At 39.9% G+C, this 11,798-nt stretch overlaps 1 long non-coding RNA gene across 1 annotated transcript; it reads left to right on the top strand.

The window, feature by feature from the left end:
* The first annotated feature begins 639 nt into the window (after positions 1 to 639).
* On the top strand, positions 640 to 11,798 carry LOC133419201 (uncharacterized). Its single transcript, XR_009770500.1, has 8 exons — positions 640 to 752; positions 4,828 to 4,920; positions 5,858 to 6,046; positions 6,389 to 6,691; positions 6,788 to 8,890; positions 10,332 to 10,682; positions 10,779 to 10,900; positions 10,997 to 11,798. It is a non-coding gene; the product is annotated as an uncharacterized LOC133419201 (long non-coding RNA).

The raw sequence follows: 11,798 nt of genomic DNA, 5'->3' as shown, positions 1-11,798 counted from the left end.
TTTCTCTGGTCAGAGTCCTTACAAACACCAGGAAACTGGACCACATCACACCAGTCATGAAATCACTACACTGGCTTCCAGTGAGTCAAAGGATAGAGTTTAAAATCTTACTGCTGGTCTACAAAGCACTGAATGGTGTTGGACCAAAAAACATGCTGTTATTTCCCTATGAAGCTCCCAGACCCCTGAGGTTCATCTGGATCTGGTTTGTTGTGTGTCCCAAGAACCAGAACCAAGCAAGGTGAGGCAGCGTTCAGTTATTCTGCTCCTCACCGGTGGAACAAACTTCCTGTAGACCTGAGGTCTGCTCCAACTGTAGATCCTTTAAATCAGGCCAAAAAACATTACTGTTTACTGAAGCGTACTCTTAAATTAAATACTTACCTGCTGTACTCTACTGCCCTTACTTTTTAACAACTTGTGCTTTTTATTATTTTACCTATTTTCTTTTCATTTTATTTGTTTTTTATTGTTTAATTGTGTCTTACTGCTTTTAATGTTGATGTAAAGCACTTCGAATTACCTTGTGTTGAATTGTGCAAACTTGAAAAACTTGCCTTACCTTTCCATTGAGCAACTTGTCTGCTCCTACTGTACCCTCCCTCTCTCCGTCACGTCTGCAAGGGTTTTCCCCTCCATAAACTCCACACATATATAGAAGCCCTGGCTTCTGGAATTGTCATGAATCCTTTTGTTTTTAACATCCTCATCAGCTCAGGAAACCTGTGCTCTTCTTTACTTCTCCTCCACAGGTAACGATTTTTTATTTTTTCAATTCAATTCAATGCAATTTTATTTGTATAGCGTCTAATACAACAACAACAACAGAATACATGCACACCTGGTTAGTCGTCTTTGCTTCTTACAACCATTGTCAGGGAGAGCGGATGAGGGATGTAATTCTGTTTCTGCATGTTTTATTTTCGTGAACCTCTTTTAATGAGGAAACTGAAGAGGACATTTAAAAGTAGGACCAAAAAAAACAACAACAAAGAAGCGTCAGAATTGTTACGATGTGGTAATTTATAAAAATGAATTTCAGACTCGACACACTGCCAGATGTTGGAAGCTGCCATTTACTAATCTACTCCTTGTCAGAAGGAAATATATAAAATATCTTACAATGCTCGAATCGTCTGACAAGGAGCTGCTGGGACTTGTTTATCTTAGAGATGTTAACAGACGTTAAGTGTCTGCCAGGGGTCACAGTAAAGACTTGAGTCAGAAAATGTTGGAATGCCGATGAAATATTTTCGTTTTTACATTTACTTTGACTTGATAACTGAGATAATTCATGATTTCATGATAAGCTTTATTTTATTTGTTTATATGTACATATCCGTCCATTCCTGCAACTCTTGTTCAGTAATTTCAGTAATTTTACTGTTCTTGTGAACAGTAAAATTTCTAGGTGTAATCTTGTAATTACACCTGGCCTCAGGACGGGATGAACATGAGGCGTCTCCCAGCATCTGTCAGGTCATGTCCAATTGATACCCTTTTTGACTGTATTTTAGATATAAAGTCATGGTTGGCAGATAACTTTCTACAGCTCAACCAGGACAAAACAGAAGTTTTCATTAGGTTTCATCACCTTAAGAACATAGCCAGAGTCCGCCCATTTCTCTCTCGGGAAAACACGGAGGTGCTGATGCATGCTTTTATTTCCAGTCGTAAGATAAGATAAGATAAGATAAGATATTCCTTTATTAGTCCCACAGCGGGGAAATTCGCAGTGTACAGCAGCAAAGGGGATAGTGCAAAACAAGAGGCATCAATAAAAATAATAATAATGATAAAATAATAATATCAGGGTATGACACACTATAAACAGTACTGGTATATACAATAATAATAATAATAAAAAATACTGGTATATAAAATAGATAACAGACGGATATTTACATAATTGCACGTTGCAGTGAATGATATTGCACATTATTTTCCAGTATGTACATTTATTGTCAGGTTGTTATGTATGTATATGTATTGATTAATGTAATGCCCTGCTTTCTGGTCTTCCTAAAAAGAGCATTTCTAGTCTCCAATTACTACAAAACTCAGCTGCACGTGTGCTGATGAAGACCAGAAGGCGGGCTCACATTACACCAGTTTTAGAATTGTTGCATTGGCTCCCCGTGTGCTTCAGGATCGATTTTTAAGGTTCTCTTATTAGTTTTTAAATATCTTAACGGTGTCTGGCCTTCTTATCTGTCTGATATGCTCTTACCCTATAAACCCTTGGGGACCCTGAAGTCCTCCGGCACCGGCCTTTTAATCATTCCCAAAGTCAGAACCGTAACCCACGGTGAGGCATCATTTCACTACTATGGCCCACGTCTGTGTTTTTAAAAGCTCAAGACTCACCTTTTTAATTTGGCTTTTAGCTAATTCCTTTTAGTCTTTCTTGTGTATACCCTTGTTTTAACTAGCTGTTCTTGTTGTTTAAACCCAGGTTTTATGGTCTTACAGTATGGTTTTAAGTTGTTCTTATGCTTGTTTTAGCGGGTCTTGCTTCCTAGACCTACTTTTAGGATTTTATAAAGATTGATTTGATTTGATTTGATCTCTGTTTTGCACTCCTGGACAGCATTAGTTGACTCAAACTGGTTAATTCCAAAAGGGACAAGCGAGTGAAAAGAAAAAAGCTCGGCAGCTGGTTGGTCGGCATATGTTGAAACTGAAACAAAAATGACACGAAGACTTACTGTATAACCGAGCTCTGCAGGAACCTCGGGTAACCGACCCCAGAGCTTGGTCACAGTCCAGGCAAAGGTGTGTAGTTGACCGGTAGTTAGTCAAGAGTGGGCCGCCATGCTGGACGCCATCCAAGCATGACCTCCAGACTCTTCCTGTTCCACCTGCTGGTCTATTTGCACAGTAAACAGCACCATAAGCCTTTTTATATTTAAAATAAGCCCTTTAATATTTAAAATAACAGTAATAATGCACTGTTTGGTCTTTACTTTTAACCGGTAATCTCTTGATCCTTTGTCAGCTGATTGATTGACAGCTGTTGATTGGCCTTATTGCCTCATTGCTGAGGTATTGACCTGCTCGTCCAGTTTAAGCTTCTTATCTTCACAACCTGAAGTAGCGCAAACATTTTCGTTGATATTCTGCACGGTAGAATTTTCTTTTCTAGTATTTTAATATTTATTCATTTTTTTGCGTTAAGTTGAACTTTTTGGCTTTTAACGTTCTTGTTCTAAGGAAACCAAAAGATTTGATTGTTCTTTTAAAGACCCAGTTCGAGTGTCACTTTCTGACCAAACACTTTTGCTCTCTAAGGCACGGTTACTTAACTTTTGCACAACTGAAACAAAAACCGAGCGTGCAGCCGAAGGAAGATATAAAGATAGATGGCCAATACAAATAAACTGTGCAGAGGTTGAAAAAACCGGATCAGATTCCGATAATGACCGTTTGACAGATGATTTAAAAGAAAGTGTGACGTTTTGGGAGGCAAAATAAGATTATAATCTTTATTTTTCAGTATATCACATGAAACACACTGACGTGGGTCCTCTGCTTTTAACCCATCAGTAGTTACAGCAGAAGCTGCATTTTACTGGTGAAGTTTTATTGTGCGTTTCCAAGCCTATAAAGATAGGAAAAAAGTTATATCTGTATTAAATAATTTAGGTAAATGTCATGCAGCGATAAAATACACAAAAGTGGGGTTATAAAAATGACTCAGCCTTATATTTAATTCAGTGAGATATTAGTCAGCGAACTGAAGTGAAACTGAAACAGTTACAGATTTATGTTTGTCATTTTAGTTACGATTACAAACGTTTCTATATTATAAACATTCTTGTCAATACTAAATATTGTCTTGACAAAATATGTCTCCTGATCATTCAATCTGCTTTATATCTATGTAAGGCTAATGATCACGCTAATATTTTGTTGGAGCATCTTTGGCTTTGAATACGTGGCTGTTTTATAATCTTTTAGAATAAATATTTTTTTAATTTACACTCAGTTTTTATTCTGCACAAGTCTGCAGATTTCCCAACCACCCTGATTTACTGTAACGCAACTCAGTATTCAAATTTGAGCCTAAAATCTTTATCAAAATGGAGAAAAAGCTGTCTTTTCATTTCTGCTGCAACTTTTTTTCTCCTCCCTGCCTCATACAAGCCATTACAAAATGAGACTAGGACTTCCAAAGAAATCTGTCACGTTTTTTGAGTTAAGGTCACAGGTTTTCACAGCTGTGGTAGTTAAGTTCATGTTTTATTTTGAAACTCTGTGTCCTTATGTTTCAGTTCTGTCTTGACTTCCCTTGTTCCCATCTGCCCTGATTGTTTGCACCTGTGTCTCGTCAAGCCTTTTGTGTATATCTTGTCTTTCCCTTGTCTCCTGCTGGTCCGTACTGTCTCCTCTTTCCATGTGCCATGTCTGGTTTTTGTATTTTTTGTCATGTTTAAGCACTGGGGTGTTTTTCTTTTGCAATCCTGCTAAGCAGTGCTTTTGGGTTTGTTCATGTTAATAAATCACTTTCATTCCTGTCTCTTACATCTGGGTCCTACTCTGACCTCACAAACAAAATCCAAAACTTCCGTTGACAGTTTTGGCTCCAGAAACAAAAATGTCACAGTGGTATGTGCAGGAATGTCTGCTGGTTGAATGTGGCCCATAAACTCGCCACGAAAACCCGGCCTGCCACTCAGACATCACCTCAGACCAGCAGCAACACTCCGATATCTTCCTCTTACACATACATACCTCTTTGATTAGTCATAAACTTTTCAACAGTTATCAACAGACTAGAAACAGGTCATAGAAACAAACCCATCACTGGTTCTTATCTTGTTCTAGTTCTGGAAAACACTGAAGCCTCCAGGATGTCCTGCTTTTGGACGTATTTGAGTCTCATCGCTGTCCTGCAACACAGCGTCTCAGCGGATCAAGGTGAGTTCATGTTGGTGATGCAACTAATAAAAGTTAATACATCTAGACCAGCGGTTCTGCAACGGTCCAGCTTTGGGACCCACCACCAGCCCTTAAAAGGAACCCTGGCTATTAAGACATGTAGGTCTTAAAAGATAAATGTTGGTATCAATTATAACAATGTGATATAAAAAACCTTTTTGATGTCTTCGTTTATATAAAATTTGAAAATATAATTTAACATGTAGGTCGCCATTGTTGTTTACATTCTGGGTAGTGACGTCAGACGGTGGCTCCTGCTAACCCCGTACACTGTTTTGACACCCAGAAACAGATGAAAACACAGCTAAACAGGTGACGGCGCACCAGAAACACAGATGAAAACACAGCTAAACATTAAGGTGACGGCGCACCTACAAAAAAGTATAAAAAAAAAAAAAAAAGTGCCGCACCATAAAGCATGAACTATAAAAACACCATAAAACTCAGATAGACTAACCGACCACACGTTTCAACTAGCAGATAGCCGATGCTACAATAAAAACCCCAGCCAGATCTGGCGTCATTAAATTAAATAAAGATGTTCTTGCCTATTTGAAGCGAAGTCTGCGCCTCCCGTTTCGTCAAAGTCCCGGGCCAGTCCCCTCAGCCTCTGGTCTGTCATCACCCAGCACCGAAGGCGGTTTTAGGGGGGGGAAGGGGTGGGCTATGCCCACCCAAACGTGCCTCCTGCCCACTGGCGTCTCCATCCCGGCGGCGGCGGCGAGAGCGGATGGCGGAGAGCGGATGGCGGTGCGCTGCAGGCTGAAGAGCCCCGGCTACGCCGTCTACGCCGTAGGCTACGCAGGCTACGCAGGAGCCTACGCCGTCTACGCCGTAGGCTACGCCGTAGGCTACGCCGTCTACGCAGGAGCCTAATGCACTGGTAAGATGCGCACGACATTGATCATTTTTGCAGATCTCCCGTGTATCACAGAACTTTGATCCAGTTTGCCTGAACCGAGACGTCTTATGGGCTCCCTCGTCAGCCTCCACAGAGGAGAGTGCTGCTCATCTATGTTTTGGATACCTGTCCCAGTTAAACTAACGCGGCTTATCTTCCCAGAGCCACCACTCTACGTCATCGCCCCCAGAATGCATTGCGCAGGTAAAACATGGCGCCTCCCGCAGGTCAAAATATGTGATAAACATTGTAGATTTTTAAAGCAATTAGATTATTTTATGTGTTTCTAACAACATATTTTAGTATAAGAGAACAATTGTGGCTAATTAGGGACTACATGTCTTAATAGCCAGGGTTCCTTTTAATGTAAAAAAGTGCAACATCTGACAAGTTGCTCCAAAAACACGGGATGGAGTTCCAAAAACACCTGAGACTTTTACCTGAAGTGAAGGCCCGCGACCACCAGTTAGGAATCATTGATCTAGAGTCACTGGTTCAAACAGTTTTGGTCAAATAACCTCATTTGTTCTTGTTTGTCTCATTCAGCAGTGGAACTGAACTGCAACAAAACTGTGAAAGTCCAGGCCGGAGGAACAGCAACGCTTAACTGCTCGATACATTGGAATGAGGATATAAACACCAGCAAAAATCTAACATCTATCACCTGGACAAACTGCGGAAAAAGTGAATTATGTCACAGCAACATGAAGAGATACGTTTTTGAGTCAGATAATCAGACTTACGTGTCACTGACCATCTCAAACGTCTATGAAGCTGAAAATGTCAACGTTGATATTGTGGCAGAAAGTGGCATGGATGATAAATGCATCAGCGTGGTGGTGGTCAACGGTGAGTAGATTTAAGCATCTTTTCTGTTTGCAGCATGTTTCTCATTCAGACATGAAGAGTAAGTAGTATTTAATACTAGCATGCTTTGTCTGACAGGTACAGATCCAGCTACATCTTCTTCGTATGAGAACCATGACAACCCAAAGGACGATACGGTTGTGATAGCCAGCACGCTTTCCGTTTTGGGTGCCGTCCTTGTTGGGGTCATTTTGTTTGTCCTTTACAAAGTTAAGACAAGAAACAACCATCGCAGACTAGAACAAAAGGAACCTCAACCCCTTGTCTGACTGATATTGTGTAATGTCTCAGGTATCCCTCAGTATAAGACCATCAGGCAAGGGACATAGCGAGGAACAGCAGCAAAATGAAAAAGACCCTACAAACATAAAATCACTAAATGAATCAATGACTTAAAATCCTCTGGCCCTTAGCAGGCCTTGAACTTAGAAAACCCTCAGGCAAACAACGACGCATGACATATCGGTGTCATCATTTATTGGACAAAAACTGAAGTGTGAGAAGTTCGGTACCCCCTCACTGTCTCCATGGAAACCAGGAGGATAAGTAGCAGCTAGGTTTTGGTTACTGGCCTGGAGCATCCAGGTGTCTGTTAACAGACTACCAAAGAGGGAAGACATCAGCAGTAATCTTAGAGAGACAATTATTTCTGTATGTCCATACTAATACTAGTATTATGTATGTTAGCGATTTCCAACGACACGCCATTCATTTTTCTACACTAAGAAAGATGATTCCTAATTGGAAACCTTCAAGGCAGTTGCCAGTTTTCTCAGGGGTCCCCTTGTCCCAGCAAATTCATCTAAAATGTACAGAAAAAAAAGATCTAAGCACTACACCCGAGAGTCTGCAGGTCTGATTTGGCATGTTAAATGTTAACGTTCATGATTACACATGGATGTTTTGAATAAAGCCTTGTGTCTAAAAGTACAACATGACAGAACCGCTTCGGTTTGCAGAGATGCAGCTGAGCAAATCAAAGGATCTGTACAGCAGTGAGATCAAAGTGGAGGTGTGAGTTTGGTGAAAACCAACGGGTTCATAAGCACAAATACCTCGTAACAACCATCAACCGTGGTGGTGATGTGGGCTTGCTGTGTTACAGATTTATTCTAGAGTCCATCAGTCTGACAACTAAAGTCTGGCTGAACTTTGATCATGCAGCAAAGCAATGTTCCTAAACACATGACCAAATCTACGAAAGAGCAGTTAAAATGAAATATTTTTAAGCTGTTTCTACTGGGGGTTGTTTTACAAGCAGTTGGGTGGTGGGAAGTTTGAACATTTTTGCTCAGTACATGGGGTGCTTTGTCAAGTGTTGTTATTCCGCTGTACTAATACAACAACTTGTAAAGGCTGAAATTGTAACTTGTTCTTAAAATGTTATAGCAAATATTTCCAAGTTCACCTTCATAGTAGTTTAAAGTGAAAGCAGCTTAAAAGTGTACATGTGTATTTTATTGTTTGTTGAGCTCAAAGGGAAGGACAGGAACCTCATTCGAGGCCTGTATGTTTTCAGTTTAACTGTTTAGTGTGGGACGTGGTAACGTGTGTTGCGCTGCAGTTGGTCTCGGTTAAAGGGCTGTGCCCCCTGGGTGTGAGCTGGCGTTTTTAATTTAATCAAACATGTTTAATTTATGTCAGGAGCAGTCTGTTTGTCCTTATTGTGTACAAGGAACAACTAAAAGATGTGCAAGAGGTTGGAAATGTGGGTTGCATTGTTAATCTGTTTCCAAAGTGTTCTGAAAGCATAAAAGTGAATTGTGTACAGTATTTAAAAACCCTGACTCATGTCCTGGATATTCTGACTGTATATATATTATGGTGCATGCCAATTCATCCTTTTTACAAGAAACTGTGATTGAGTGGTGGAACATGTTTTCAAATAAAATCTGTCAAAAACAAGTGCTTTTGCATCTTTGATGTTATACACCACAGCATAAACACTCCCACACAGCTGATTTAGTGTCAACAGCAGCCAGTACAGTCACATTTCCTCTTTACATCGCACTTGAAGCATCCGTGAGACGGTTCCCCTGTTAGTCTGTCTGCATCTGGAGCATCTGCTGCATCTGCAGCCGCCTGTCTGCAGCCCTGCGTGCAGGATGAAAGGCCGCTGCTGGAGCTTCGTGTTGGGATTTCTCTGCATGCCCGCTGAGGTGATACTCAGCGCCTGGACAGGTGAGTGTGCGTTTATATGCAGGAGAAACAACCAAAATGCATCAAGTTTAACGCCCTCAAACTATAGATGTCTTCTAACGTGAGTGTCAGTCGTCTTTTCCTGTTTGGCTTCTGCGCAGTGTTTGAAAAAAAGAAAATTGAAAAGAAAAAAAGTTGATACATCAGGGAAATGCATGTTAATGCAATTCATTTAAAGAAGTCTAACCTAAAATATAAACTCATCCTGGTGGTATTTCTGACTTTCTTTTCTGTATATTTGATTTTTCCAATGAAAATGGCAAAGTCAGAAGTGAAAACTGCTTAGGTGGCACATCTTTACTAGTCTTGAGTGTAAAATCTTTATCTAAGTATTTCATTTTCATTTCATTTTTATTTATTCTGGTCATGGAAATATGCAAAGAAAAAAAGCAAGCAAGTAAAATGACAACACAATCAAAAACATATTCCAGAACCAGAAAGGAGCAGGAAGAATAAAATCTTATTATACCTGCCCCTCCCTCAAAAGAAAACTGAACAATAATAACAGATGGTCTGCACAATTACTTAATTAATATCACAAGAAAAGAAAAACAAGAAAATAAATTGTCTGTCTCCATACGCATATATTATATATTTAGACTATTTCATACATACATTACTATTTTTTTCTCTTTAAATTTATATTTAAACTGAAATATGTTTATACAGCACTTTAAATCATAATTTAATGAATTCCATAACTTAATTCCAACAATTGAAGTGCTCATCTGCTTTAAGGTTGTTCGGGCAAATAAATGTTTAAAATTAAATTTTCTGCGACTATCTTCTTTGCATAGTATTCAAAATAATTCCGGCTTCAGGACACACCGTCACCACTTACAGTATATCAACTCAGTTGAAAAATACTTTATTAATGACAAGCCGAGACCCAAATCAAGGACAATTCTCAAGCTCTCAAAAGATGGTGCAGTTTATAGCTCAGGTTGTACAGAATGAACAGTGCTTTCATGCACAAACCTGAAATAAAAAAGTGCATGTGGTGAGAAGTGGTACCATAGAGACTCAAAAGTACTTCAGGTTAGTACTCACTAACTGAACGTATAACAAACACTGTACTAGTAAAACTATTCAGTCACATAATCAGGCTTTGCACATAAAGCTGACATAATGATAAAAACCCTTCTGTAACAGTCAGTTTTAACAGACTCAGCTAATACTCAAAATGAAGTACCTTTACCTGAGACAAAGGCCCGTAGCACACTGAAAACGGGTCAGTGGAGAATCAAGCATTACTGTGAAAAGGAGATATCAGAGGAAATAAAGTGCACCTAGTTTCAGCCTCTACTTACCTCTACCTCTACTTATTAATCATGACAGGATGCTTTATTGCTGTCCTCACCTTTTCTGCTTTTTGCACCACTGCGCTTGAGTCTGCGTCTAACCCTCTACTTCTCCCCCACAGTGTCACAAGACCCCGCAATTACTTCTGACGTGAGAATCAACTCATCTCTTGAAATTAAATGCTCCTCATCCAAATCAGACGTGGTGGGGTTATATCTGCGTAGGCTTTTCCAGGACAAGGACATTATGTTCCTGTCCTTGGAAAATGAAAGGGTCGACAACGTCATCATAACTCCGGATTTTAAGGGGAGGATAAACAAAAACCAAGGCCTGCAGAAGCTGGGGGAGCCGTATTGGATCACATTTAAGCTTTCTCTGCTGAAGCTAGAGGACTCGGACTTGTATTATTGCAAGTGGACAAACAACAAGTTTAACCACCAGTCGAGCAACGGTACCGTCGTCATTGTCAGAGGTGAAACAGAAGCACACAGACTGCATCGAAAGACTTCTGATTTGAGTTGCACTTTTCTTAACCTTCTCCGTCTCCCTTTCCCTTTTCCCCTCGTAGAGAGCGGCCCTCCGGAACGATGTCCTGACTCTATCATTGACATTGTCTTGATTTGTCTGAGCATTTTAGCTTGTATTATCATCCTGTCCATTATCCTGCTGATGATTATGAGGTCCAGAAAAGTAAGTGTGAAGCTGCCTCTCCTGATCTTACAATAATGCATGAACATGGGTGATGAGACTGTGTTTGAATAAAGGCTCTTTTCTCTTTTTTTCCAGTTTAAAAAGAAATTCACACCTGCCAGACACGTAAAACCCGTGAGACCTCCCAGACCCGCAAGACCTGTGAGACCCCCCAGACCCGACGGACCTAGTTGCTGCTGTTCCCCTCAACTACCCAGAAACCATCCTTACTTAGTCACTTCTATAAACAGTCCTAACCTTAGAGCTGTCATGTGACGTCCAAAACAAGAGCAAGGCCGATGATAAGATAAGATACTTCCTTGTTTAGTTATTGCAGAAATATAACTGAAACGTCAGTCGTTCTTGTCAGTTGCTCATCTTTTGTTTCATTTCCTTTTTACGCACAATTGAGCTTTAAATCTGCAGAAAAAGGCTTGAGCTACCACATCCTGGCTGATGTTGAATAGTACAGGTGTGGCACACGAACGAACACTGCACAGCAAGCGTTATTTCCATCCTTTGCATGCATACATGCATTATCTTGACCCCATCGGGTTTTTAAGTGATTTGAACACGATTTTGTTACCTTCTATGACTAATAAAGAATTGTGAAATTGAAAAGAACCACACTTTTCTACCTGTTTTGATTCTTGAAATGTTTATTTCTATTGAATAAGATGAACCTGTGATTAATGTTTTATTTTATAGTGATGCACCGGTGAGATGTATAGCATTAAAGGGGACATATGTTGATGTTTGAAGTGACAACTTACTCAAAACTTTTATAAATATCCAACATCTCCAACTTTATCTCCATCCATAATGTGGCATTTGTTGTTCTCCAGGTTCTACATCCTACTTTTTTTATCGGGTAGAATTCAAACAGGAAGACTAACTG

This window comes from Cololabis saira, chromosome 19 (genome assembly GCF_033807715.1).
Source record: "Cololabis saira isolate AMF1-May2022 chromosome 19, fColSai1.1, whole genome shotgun sequence".
NCBI classification, from domain to species: domain Eukaryota; kingdom Metazoa; phylum Chordata; class Actinopteri; order Beloniformes; family Belonidae; genus Cololabis; species Cololabis saira.
Note: the sequence above shows the minus strand (reverse complement) of the source record. Positions and strands in the feature narration are given on the sequence as shown.